The sequence below is a fragment of the Coturnix japonica genome, chromosome 10 (genome assembly GCF_001577835.2).
Source record: "Coturnix japonica isolate 7356 chromosome 10, Coturnix japonica 2.1, whole genome shotgun sequence".
Classification (NCBI taxonomy): Eukaryota; Metazoa; Chordata; class Aves; order Galliformes; family Phasianidae; genus Coturnix; species Coturnix japonica.
In genome coordinates, this window is record NC_029525.1 from 13,665,962 (window position 1) to 13,679,336 (window position 13,375).

At 39.1% G+C, this 13,375-nt stretch overlaps 1 long non-coding RNA gene across 2 annotated transcripts in view; it reads left to right on the forward strand.

Moving 5' to 3' along the window:
• LOC107318851 overlaps positions 1–10,233 on the forward strand; it is a 56,689-nt gene extending 46,456 nt beyond the window's left edge. For both annotated transcript variants that reach the window (XR_004308525.1, XR_004308526.1), the window contains 4 exons: positions 122–203; positions 1,543–1,846; positions 2,211–3,603; positions 10,102–10,233. This is a non-coding gene — a long non-coding RNA (uncharacterized LOC107318851). The remainder of the gene's footprint in view (positions 1–121; positions 204–1,542; positions 1,847–2,210; positions 3,604–10,101) is intronic.
• Positions 10,234–13,375: the final 3,142 nt, after the last annotated feature.

Here is a 13,375-nt window from a genome sequence, read left to right on the forward strand (position 1 = left end):
ATTTTATTTTAGTGTTCAAATTTGCCTATATGAATATATTCTTAACTCCTGCATTGCCTTGTGGATGGGCACCTCAGCATTTATGACAGATTTGAACAACTCATTTGCACTTTGTTTTTAGGACAGACAGACGGACTACGCAAGGCCCAACCCCTGTCCTTCCCGCAAACAGAGGCTGGAGAAACCACACGTCCCCTTTCCAGGTAGGGATTGCTGCTGGCTGCCTTGGCTTTGTTTCCCACTTTCACCGCAGCAGTGGCAGTGGGAGGCCTTATCTCGGCCTCCCAGCACTTCCCCCGGCATGCGTGTGGGAGCCGGCATGCCACAAACTTCCAGCAGCGGCTGGGCCGACAGGAAGGCTCTCTCGCCTCGTGCCCGAACGCCTGAGCTGCGTCCCGCCGGCCGTAGAATTGCAATCTGGCAGCTGCAGGGATTTCCCGTTGCTTCCCTCCATCTCTTCCTGCGAGGCCTGCTGTGGGGCCGGCAGCGGCCGTCAGGCCTCAGGAAGCTGTGAGCGGCGGCAGGCGGGCAGGTGGGGGCGAGGAGGTGATGGTGGCCAAAACCCATTTGTTTGGTGGCCGTCGCACCGACACGCGCTGGTTGGGCCAGGGGAAAACAAAAGGGGGATGTCTGCTTCAAAAAGGCAGGAAATGAAGCAGCACGGGGGACGAGAGATCTATTGGGACTGGGTTGGGGCTTTTCTTTCTTAACCTATTGTTTCATGATATTATAATGCAAAAAAAAAAAAAAAAAAAAAAGTAAAGGGGGAAATAGAGAGAAAAAAAAAAAAAAAAAGAAATTGAACACATCCTGTGACCTCTTATCAAGCCATCAGGAATAAAAACAAACAGCTCATTCATCTAAGGGCTGAGGGTGTTTTTGATGTTTGCTGGCCTCGTTCAATTCACCAGGCCAGACAGGCTGTAGAGGGGTCACCATGCCGGCCCCCCGGCTAACACACTGCCCGGCCGTGGTGCCACGCGGGAGCTGTTTGTGTGTGAGGGTTTCTATATACAGTGCTGTTCATTTCCCAGCCTGCCGCAGCCCCCCCTTGCCCTTCGAGGTCTCTGTTCCCTGTGTGCAGGAAGTCTTTCATTCCCCTCTTATCTGTAGACCAGAAGATTTTGATCCTCGCGTCCCCTCCCTTTTTTTGGCCAGACACCTACGATTTTCCACTCTTCTTTTTCTTTTAAAGGAGATGACGATTTAAGGGAAAACAATGTCACTGCTTTATTTAGCTTCTACCTATGATTTTGTTTTAATTATTCTTTTATGGCTGCTGTATTCGCGAAGAAACTGCTGCAGATCTGACCTAGAAGCACCTCAGCGATCCTGGTTCACACACGCATTCACATAAACTTGTTTACATCATGCCCATAAAAAAGCTGCATTCACTTTGTGAATCTTCGACTAAGCTCTTAGATTTTTAAAGCCAGAAGGGGTCATATGCTAAGCTGCTCGGTAATTCCAGTCTTAGTATTTTACCAATTTGCCACTGTAGTGAGACTAATAAATCATGCTCAGCTAAACAATATCTTTCAGAAAGGCATCCACTCTTGATCTGAAGACTTCAAGAGGTGGAGAACCCACCACATCTGCTAGTAGCCTGGGTCATTCAGCTTTAGCAGAGCACCTTCTGAGGAGATTTCACTCTGCTGATGTGCTGTTCTGACACAGCATGTACTATAATGGAAAGGGCTTTTCCTGCTACAATGCGAACAGAAGCTGGTCTGCAGCCATCTGGGGTCCAGGACTCTACCTGTGGCACAATCTAAAAGAGATGGGGAACATTTCAGCATCCTTTCTCCCTTCAATTTTGATGGAAGACAGAACTCAGATGCAGCAGGTACCTGTGAACAAGAAGACATTAACCCACAAATGCTCTTTTGGTGCTTAGAATGACTTAAAATTTCCAGCAGAAATTTTCTCTATAGGAGATATAAATGAAACTTATAAATGCTTTAAAAAATCAGGCACTGTTACGTTTATTTTCTTAGGTGAACGGTTGTTATTGGTTCTTCACTTTCTAGAAAGCAGGCCATAGTATAAGTGCAATGATATATCATTGTAAAACACTGTTTGGAAGCTCACTTGACCTTTCTGTCTTGTCTCTTTCTATATTAATCCCATGCTGCATAAATTATAAGAGGGAAGATAAATATTTAGCTTCTTACTTCTCCGAACAAAGTCCCACAATGTTTCCTTTGCAGGATGAAGCAATTCATAGGCAACCAGGAAGGAGGCAGACAGCCCAACTGTCTTCCCATGATACTGTTAATATGGACTGCACATCTAATTGCAAAAACAGAGAATGAGGAATTGCGGGCAGGTTTTTTTCTTTGCTTTTTCTTTTTGCTTCCCCCTCGGCCCCCCAAATATTCTGAGACATGAATACAGGAAAGTGGAGGGAGAGAGGGAAATAGGAAACATAAGGAAAACTATTTTATTCGATTCACTGATATTTTGGGCCCTAAATTTCCTATGGATTTATGCAAAGACTTCCAGACAGGCAAAGAGGCTTTAAGCCCTCACCTCAAATTAATACTCAGTACAAATTACTCTCAGAGGCTTTGCACATTTCCCAGCAAGGTGCTTCAAAAAAGAAAAACAAAAACCCGCAAACACATGACTCGGAAACTGATTTTCTTTTGCTCTATCATCTTAAGTTAGGATTGTTTGGTTGGAAAACTTAGATATGTGTATGCAAGTTTTTCTCCAATTTCCACCACGCTATTGCATTCAAAAACATTTCATTAGACACACAATATGTTGGAGGTTCTAAGGGGAAAAAAAAAAAAGATTTTCAAGGCCTTTAGAGGGAGTCCTATACAAAGTCCAAGTGTGAAGCTCTTGAAGGCTTTCTTGTCCCCTTATTGAGTGTTAATGGGATTTGTATTGATTCATTGATGGGAGATTACATTCCTTAGTGTCTCTGTCATTAATACACATTGGTAAAATGTATGATGTGTAGGAGGTCAATATCCATATTATTTTTTCCTAATTTGGTTTCTAGTAGTTGGAAAAGTGGCTCTGAGACAGCAGCCAACTGCAGCAGGGGCTGTTAAAGGAGGTCTTATTTACCAGCAGCCAAAAGGATATCTTCAAACACTGATTTTCATGCACAGATTGGCTCCACTTCTTCCTATATATACAGTACCAGAATGATAAAAAAAAAAAAAAAAAAAATTCAAATATTTATACATATGGCTAATTAGAACACCTGGCATAGCAGGCAAGGAAGCTAATAGGAAAGAGATGGGGTGGATGTGGAACTTGCAGTGTGTACTGCATCCTAAACTGCTTGTTTTTTTTACTGACGTCTCTTCAGTGAGACTTGCTCCATTGCAGAAACGTGCTAGATCTACTGCCCTTGAAAACAGGTCACCACTTGTATGGGAACTGCTGAGCACCTGGGGAAAGAACCTGGTCAGCCCTGGGAGCAAAGGTGAAGGAAATTGGTTCCAGCTGTGGAACCAGGAGTGAAGCCTGGCTGCACCTCTCTTAGACCTCACTTAAGGGCTGACTGCCACTGAGAAAGGGTCTCTTTTCTGGAGGTTTCTCCTTGGTGAAGCTTTGCCCTGTCAAGCTCCAGATACAGTACAGGTAAGCAGACTTCTTCCCTTCGTTTATTGCACCTTTCTATTGTGCCAATCCATGTCATCACACCTTTCTTGTAATACCTTTCCCATTCTATTGTTCTGTCCAGTTGCTACCAGTTGAATGCGGTCTCATTAAAATCTCCACATATGAGTTCCTTTGCAGAGATGTCTAGCAAGCTGGTGATGGCATCTGGATCTAGACAGATGTCTGTTAAGACCTAAGCTGGCACCACCAATTTATTTCACATTGGCCACAAAATAGCCATCACCTTATAAAGACTTTAATTTATTGCTAGTGACTAGTGAACCTCTGGAGGTTTGCTTGGGACAAATACCGATTCAGCTGCCAAACTTTATCTGAACTATCTGAACTTCTCATGTATAAAAAAAAAATTGGGCCAAAATGCTCATCAGATAAGGATTTACTCTGTGATTGACTGTAGTTATTGCTTCCAGAAAGGCTAGCATTACTGCCATAACTGCATTTTGTTTGGTATTTGATGTGTCCAGTTTTGCTGAGAACCTATGAAAAAACTTAGAGGTGATGAAAAATATGCATGTATTTTGGTTTTTTATTATTGTATAAGTATAAATGATCTTTATAAATATATGTATAAATATATGTGTTTGATAAATGTGGGTCGGATCTCTGAAGATACATCAAGTTGAGATTCTTTCTTATGAGAAATGCAAGAATCCAGAGAGGAGTTGAGATAGTTTGGATGCCTTTTTAGTGTCAAGTCTTCACATAGTCCATGTTAGGGACTGGCAGATGTACCAGAGGGAGAAGTTGGCAGATTTGAAAAAGCAAAATGTATCTCACAAATGTGAAGAAAAAAAAGGTGTCCTGTTTCAGTAATCTGTAACATGCCCACAAGCACTATGTAATATTGATGGTGCAGCATCTTCACGTAGGGTCACCTAGCTCTTAGGAAGAGAGGAATTCCCAAGTGCACATGGGTCAGTGGTCCCGCTCATGCTCTACCCTATCTCTGACAGTGCCTATTTTGAAAGATGAACAGTGGAGTAGTGTCCCAAGGGAAGTAATGGTAGTCCCATGTCAGAGGACTTTTACAACTACACCAGACAAAACACTAGAAAATGTACTGTAGCTGTAGCAAGCAATTCCGCATCAGCAGGGAGATGGATTGAATGATCTAATATGGCTCTTCCATCTGCAATTCCTGGGAGTCTATGAATCACATTTCTGTGTGGCAATGCAGTCGAGTAAATACAGCACAGAGCAGCATCATCAGCTATCTTGGTATCTCTGTAACAGTAACATGAGTAAATTAGGCAGACAGAATCCCAAAAAGGGATATATTTGACTCTCTGGTTCTAAATCCATCTGTTCAAACTGGCTATAGTACAGTATGCTATTGCTAATTCCTAAGTGGTTCAGACTGCATAACAAGGTATTTTGATTCAGGTATGCTATTAGTGAAGAACTCAACAATTATTAGCTCATATTTTCTTCTGCAAAGTTAGTTTTCTAATTTAGCTGGCACATCTCAGATTAATGAGAAGAGTGGCCTGGCTATCCATAGCCTATGTGAATTTTAACTTTAGCCATATGGAAGAAACTTGTAAATGTAGACTATAAAAATGGAAAATATGTCAGTTTAAGATGTGAAGTGTCTTCTGACTAGAAAATCAAGGTTGGAGGGATTGAAGCATTTTATTCCCAGACAACAGAGCTTAAGCTTCTTCCTGGTCCTATGCCCAGATAATCCAGACAAAAATGAAATCATTGACACTTGAGTGGATGTCAAAGCTAACCAGATACCATACCATATCAAAACTTTGCTTTTCTGCACTTAATGGAGCTGAGTGGATCAGTGAAGTTTAGAAAGATGTCTGATGCTGTTGATCACTTAGGGAAAGGGAAGTATTAAACATTTCAAACTTCAACACTGACAGTAATCGCTATTGGGAAGAATTATACGTGTGATAATTCTGCGAAAATAAGGGTCCTATACAGAGACTGTACAAAGTTGTCAAAAGTCTAGTGTTTCATCCTGATACATTTACTTGAGAGGGGGGGAAAAAAAAACAACCATTTGGCAACTAGGAAGACACTTTTAGCTGTGTTTCATAAATCAAACAGGAAGAAAATGTTTATGACCTTACGTGTTCTTTTCATTCTGGTTGTGAACTCCTGCAACCCCAACCATCTATTGCTTATTTTCTCATCGCTGCTTAATCCCTCCCCTCACTGTCATAATCTTTCCATGTTCCCTCTTGACTCTCTTCATTAAGTGTTTCTCCATTTCCTGGATTTGTAGTGTGACGTTTCTGCCACTCTTGTGGGATTGTATTTGAGGACATACAGTCCCAAAGAGCCTTGTTCTCCTAACTGGCTTCTGACCCCAAACTCTGTGGGAGTGCAAATGCGTCTCAGCTGCAGAGCCTCATGTCTAGTGGCAGATGCCCAGGTCCATAGGAGATTGGTCCAGAAAGATAAACCTCATTAGACTTCTGAGAGTTGACATTACATTTGAAGCTCTTCTATATCAAATGCAAACAGTGTGTTTCAGGAAGCATACATACCTATTTATGTAGATCTCTAATAGCTGTATGATCAGAAAATATTCAGCACATCTGAACAGAAGAGCTGGACCCTTAAATGGGACATTATTCAATACTGTATGCATACATTCATAAGTGTGTGTGTTTTAATATGTTCCAAACACATCACCGAATATGCAAGTCTTTTGTTGTGAACAGGCCTTCCTGAAAACCCTGACTATTCATGAGGATATTGCAGAATTCAGTTTCATGACATTTAGACCTGTTGATTTATTCATTCTAAACTGCGGCATCGTTTCTTTGCTATTCTTCATTCATTTTTCTCTTGTTTAAAAAGTTTCATTCACCCAGTCATAAATAAGTAAGTAAATAAATAAATAACCAGCACGTGGCTTGGGTAACCAATTCCACACCTTTTTGGAGAGTGAAATTGAACTATCCATAAATAAACCATAAGCTGAAATATGTTTGCATAAACTATTTGATAAACACTTAGGAAAGGAGCTATGGGGAAAAAAAATCCATCTTCGTATTCATATTCTTACTGTGGAAATGAAAACCATTTTGGGGGGAAGGGGAGTGTTTGCACTTTTTCTTCTATTTTTGAATTGAATCGATATAAAATCTAATATTAGAAAATGTTGAAATTGTAGCAGATTATTGTTGGAACTTAAACATTATTCCACCAGTACTAAAAAAAGGGGGTTGCTAAAATGTATAGCTGTTATGGAGAATCCTCCTTAGCTGTCCTATATTTTAGTGCCTGATCTGGATATATGACCCCACCTGACAGTGAAAGGAAAGAAAGTTCTTCCAAAGGAATACACAGTCCAGCCCAAGAAGGACACTTTCCAGTAGGTGGTTCTAAGAGCTACAGAAAATCAACTGGAACAAGCAGCTTTGGTATCCAGCTCTTGACTGGATGAAGCTGTATTGGACAAGTACTTTCATAACCAAACCAACATTATGTTTATTTCTTATGTTATTTACAGTTGCAATTCAACTACCAAAAGACTTATGGACATCAGGTGAATTATACCTGTGTAAACTTTGTAATAATAAAATGCAGCATGCTTGCCACAGCGGTAAATTGACTTCCAGTATTTCATAATTAGATGAGTATATTTACATTACATCCATTTTGTACCTGGATTCAATAGGAAGGAATCTACAATTACGACAAACAAATCATTTATAAAACTTCAGGGTGAAACAGACTGCAAAGACTGTACAACTCAGTAAGGAATTTTATTACCTGTGGGTTTCTAGATTAGGCAGACATACGCTGAGAGGTTTGTACTACAATATAGCCCCAAAACCTAAATGTTGTGACATTAGCAAGTAGCTTGTAATTAAAGTATGTTGCCATTTCAGTAGGCTTTCATTTGTAGGAGAAAGTGCAAATTCTGTTCTATGTGAACTTTAGATACATCCAACTTTTTTCTTTGTTCTTTTCTTTAAAGCTTTGCAACAAATGCATCCCCATATGCTTATATTAGTTAATCTGGTATTAAACATATTGGCTGTGCAAAATGTTGGCATGCATTAATAAATGTTTTCATTTTTTTATTCTTTTTTTCCCCTTTACTTTAAATTCTTCCTTTGACTACACAAGCAACAGCTGTCTAGCTTCCTGTTCAGTACTGGATCTAATGCCTCTACAGAAATCTAGGTCAAAACACTTGGAATGCATGAATATCAAACAGAGTTTTCAAAACAGCAAATGAATACATCTTTAACTGGTGACATTTTCCTGTAGCATATGGCTGCAAACTCAGGGGACTGCATGCTTTTTTGATGAATATGTTCCGTCAAAAACTAAGGAATGGCAGTGGGCTTATATCACCTTCTGTTTTGCCTTATGAAATGATAATGCAAACTCATAAATGGATACTACTATCACAAGACTTCTACCTTTGTCCAATCCCAGAGTACAAGGCCTAGTGGTTAAGAGTCTAACTCTTTGGTTGTGTTAAAATATAAAAGATAACTGTCAAAGATGCTTTTTTGTAAAGCATTTGCCCATGTCACTGAGGGCATGCGATTACCTGCATTTCCATACAAGTAGAAAACAGCAACATACGGTACCAGGAGAGAGATACAGATTAATTCTAAAAATCTGCTAAGACATTAAACCATGCAAATAATTTCTGCACTGTGGCACGGTGTACCAAAGGTAATATTAATATAGTTTCCTTTCTGGCACGAATGCGCAGAGAAAGTTCTACATTTTTAATGATAGCAACAAGAAAATAAAAGAATAAGATGAAAATTAAAGTGCCAGCATGTAAATAAGCCCTCTATCAAAGCTAAAGTGACAGTCCAAAGAAAGCTACTTTAACAAGCTCACCTGTTATTTGCTGAGAAGAAAGCACAGGTCTGGCAGCAGTGCCACAGCCTCTTGAATAATTAATCGACTACCAATTCTAACCAGTAGGAAAAGAGTAGAGTACCACAAATTTTGTGACGGGACTCTTTTGTATTGTGAACCTCTTTTCAGTTTGATAGGCTCCTGCTATTGTTTTATCTTGTCTTCATTTCCGAAGCACTGTATGTAAACAACCAACATCATGGCTTTCATTGCTTCTCTGATATTTCACTAATCCCACACTGCTTTGCTGTCTCAGTTTGCAGCTCTGGGCTGAGCAGAAGGAAACAAAAAGTGGAATTTGGTATGTTTTGAGTAATTTTTTACTCAAAGTTCTTTTTAGCAAGGTGGTGATATCCAGTTTACCAAAAGATGAAGGAATGGACATATTAAATACACAAATAGTGGCAATTGTTACCTTCCCACGCAACGCATGCCTCACAGTTTAGAGGAAATAGACCTGTTTTCAAAGTTGTATCCAGTACCTACCTGATATATATTTTGGAAGAAAAGTAATTGGTTAAATGAAAATGAAAAGTATTGATTCTTTGAAATAGTTTCATTTTCTCTTCATATATCAGTTCTACATTCAGTTTTGAAACGTGAAGTGTCTCTTTTTTTTCCTCCTTCTTTGTCTCTCTTGCTGTCTTATTCATCTTATTGTCACTCAGGTGGAATATTGCTAAATTTAACCCTATAAATGGAAACAAACAGCAATTGTTGGATCTTCACATTAAGCAAACGAATTTCTGAAAAATAGGCCTATGGACATATTATATATGAAAGGGTTTAACTGATTAAATTATGCATGAGTGTATTTATCTACCTGGAAACCTAAAAACACTAGAGATCCCTTCTTTTGTCATCCAGTGGTCCACTTAATTTTTCCTCGTCTGATAAATACTAACAGTTCATCCCATGCTACTCATTACAATTGCTGTCTTTCAGTTGGTCAAATGAAAAAGAACATTTGCACAAAATCATTCTGTGAAGTTGGTTAGATGATGGGTTTGTTTATTTGTTTAATACATTCTCTGTACCTAAGGCTCTGCAATTTTTTATTGCTTTAATGTTTTAACTTTGGCACATTTGACTTATCAGGAAAGCTATCAGATGCGCTTTTCTTTGATATTAGACAAATGAGCTAAAATGCCTGGTTCAGAAGGATCAAATCAAATTGCACCATTTTGAAAATGAAGATCCATTTTCACTGAAATCAATAGAGGAAAAAAATTATAGCTGATATGTACCTCCCTTAGTTTTGCTGTTCTTATACTTAAGTTAAACACAAAGGCTGTATAGTGACACATCTGTCCAGCACTGAGAATGAGAAGGGTAACAGAGCTACACAGCTAGCTGAGCAGGGACAGTAATATTTGAGTTATGAAAGCAAAGCTCATTTATGTTCTAAGCTTATTTTATTTTTCTTAAATCAACATTAAGAAGGAAAAGTTGAGATATTAATTACCCGTATACTGCCAATGTAGCGGAAAATGTAATTTATAGACCACTTGCAAAAAAGTGCTTGCTTAATTTAGGAACTCAAATTATTCAAATAACATTTTGAATTTGATTATTCGTATAATTGAAATGTTTCTTTTGCAGCCTGAATTGCTTCTCTGAGTTACAACGTCAGCAACAGTTAACTAAGACCTCACTCACTGTGGAGATGATCACAAGTGCGATAAGGAAAGGAAAGAGAGATGAAGCCAGTGAACAGTATTTACCTGGATAAATCTACAGGCAAGTTGAATCACAGTTTAATTTGAATTTGGGGTTTCTACAGGCGTTAGCATTTCTATGCAAACAGAGTTCTTTCCGCTCTCCTTGTTGTTTCATTCAGGCTAGGATCAAATATTTGCTGATGTGCAGAAACCAAATCATCTGTGCCTGAACTGGTTGATTGTGTCTTTGGTCAAGCTGCCAATTTTCTATCTAACTGTGCTCTTGGGCTGCTCCAGGCAAATCCCCCCCTCGTTACCTGGAACCCAAACGCTGTATTTTTCCCACTCCAAGACACATATAGTTTACCATATATCAACAGTAGTTGCAAAGATGAGACTCCTCTTTCTCTAGAACAGTTGGGTATGGGTTCAACCAAACTCAGGATTCAGCAATGCAGAAATGTTGGAAATGGAGCTGTGTATATTTTGCCCTACGGTCCAGTCCCTACCACTGAGCTTCCTGAACTATCTATGCTGCAGTGAAGTGCTGAAATTGTTTTAATCCTGTCACCAAATACATTCTGTGTAAAACTCACATGAGATCAGGAACCCCTCCTCAGAAATCTCAGACATGAATAACATGGCATGTATTTCATACTGCCTCTTGCAATTCCAATAAAAACAAGGCATAATAAACACAATTAGATACAGGTTGTCTACGAAGTAAAATCTTATGTTTATATTCGAGGATATCAGCCTATATCTTTCTAACTTCAAAATGAGTATTTCCTATCCACAGTGAGGTGGGGAGAAGAGATTAAATGGGATGAAAGATAAATGCAGCATTTCATACTTGGCACCTATAGCACTCATGGAAATAAACCTGCTGAAGCGCAGCATGTGAGAGGCTTTAGTGAAACTGGAGAAGACCTATTTTATATTTCAGAAATGGATTAAGATATTTAAACAGTCTTGCATATATAAAGAAAAGAGTCTCACCTGGCCTCTAATGTACTTAGATTTTCTTAGTAATAACATCTCAGCTTTAGAAAAGAAATTCAAACAGATCTATGTCTTAAGATTCCTAGTTGTACATCGCTTTGAAATTCTCTGTAGTAAATTAAGCTCAATTGCTTTTCCTTAGTGTACAAAGGAAGATGAAGTTATTAGTTAGATATAGTAATTAAAATAATTTAAATATTTAAATTTATCTTTATTTTTGCATGAAATTGCCATGGAATTTTCTTCTCTCTCCACACGGCTTGTTTTAAAGCTGGAGGATGCTCAGGAGATACAGAAGCTCATGTTTAGGCATTTAACCACTAGAGAAATCCTTCAGGTTTCCCTCCTGTCAAAGGAGGAAGCTCAAATACATAGGTGGCAAAAATACATAATGAGTCATGAAGACCCCATTCTCCCCCTCCCAAAAAGCAAACAGTCTGAGAAATCTAAAATATAGTGGTATTGTTCCAGAATTTTTATGGTATCTCGTCTACAGTTAATACTTCTCATGAGTCTAAGTGGAGATGAATAGTGCACATTCTTTAACTTCAGCAAGCAACATCATTTCTTTCAGCCTGTCTCAAAATGATTGAATACTCTTTTTTGTTGAAATATATAAATAATGCAAATGAATACCTCAACCTGAGGGACTTAACCAGAAAGCTTAGCAAGTGTTAACAAATAAGCAATACAGTTTTTGTATTAGGAAAATTTTACACCTTTAAGTGTTTTTGCTTATGTTGGGTAAGGCAGGAACTTCTTGGAAACACATACCTTACTCTATCATGAAAACTCAGGACTCTGGTGTTATTATTACAAATGTAATGACACTCTGAGATAGGAATCAAAGCAGACTCCAAAGTGCAGAATTTTCAAAGAAAATGAGGTGATTCACATCTCATTCTGTTTAAGCAGCTAATTGTATCAGAATTTGAAAACTTTATCCATAATCAGAGACTTTATACATAACAAGAAGTGAGAAGGCTTTTAAATGACAGATGAGCTTTGAGAATTATGGATGAAATTAAGTAGGAGCGTGTGTTTTTTTTTCCCAAATTCTCAATGTCTCCAACAACTATGCTTCATACTTTGCTGCTGAGAATATGAAACACTTGGACAGCCAATGGCATGATGTTTTCTGTTAGGTTTTTTTTCACACCCTTCTTTCCCAGCTTGTCTTTTCTTGTCTAGTCTTTTCTTTTCTAAACAAGTCTAATTCACTCTTCACATTTCAGATTCCCCATCCTCCAGTCTTTATTATTCCTTCCATCTACTCAGCCTGCCTTTCAGCTAGGAAAAAGATGGGTTAATAAAGCCATGATTAAGCTGTAAATGGCTGACATTTAGATATCAACTACAAATCAACAGCTAAAGTATCAGTGCAAATGATTTCTTCTTTTCTTTTCTTTTCTTTTCTTTATTTCTTTCTTTTTTTTTTTTTTTTTTAACGTAGGTTTGCAGCTTTTTCTCCCCCCACACACACTTATATTCCAGCTTTGCAAGGTGCAAAGGGACAAACTGCAGGTTGTGCTAATGCATCCATTGCTTTCTCCTATTGCATGTCTGCATTCCAAAACTTCATAATAGAAATTTAGAAATAATTTTGTCCAAAAAAGTAAGGTAGAGTTATGAAAAGCAGCAGAGCAGCTTATCTCAGGAGCCGATGGAGGCACAAACCAAACAAGGCAGAGAGACAGAGCTCAAGCAGCACAGAAACCCCATTAGTGATTCCCCCGCCGCGGTCTGAGTGGCAGCTGGGAACAAGGCGCTGACTGTTTGCCCGTTGCCCATTCTTGTGTTATTGGGTAAAATAAAAGTTCTTTTATCTGAGAATCTTTGTACAATAAAACAACTCTCAGTCATTCGCGAGTCAGGGGCGAAGAGAAAAGGGCCTCAGTGTAAAGTGCTGCAAACTAGCACATTGTTTCCAGTCATTTTCTCACTATTCACATTTAAGGGGAAAGAAGGGGAAAATAAGAAAGGGCAGAGGGATGAGAAAGGAGAGGGGGAGGAGGGGTGGCTCAGGGTATCTTTTGACAGAAATGTCAGATGTGTGGGGCTGCTGGGGGAGGAGAGGCTGAAGTGAGTGTCTAAAACTTCAGAGTTTTGCCTGAAAGTCCTCAGCTGAGCCCCTGGCCACATTATGCCCCTGGCTTTGACTCTTTGCCCATCCCAGTTTTCTCTTCTTGGCTGAAGTGGGATAGAAAACATCT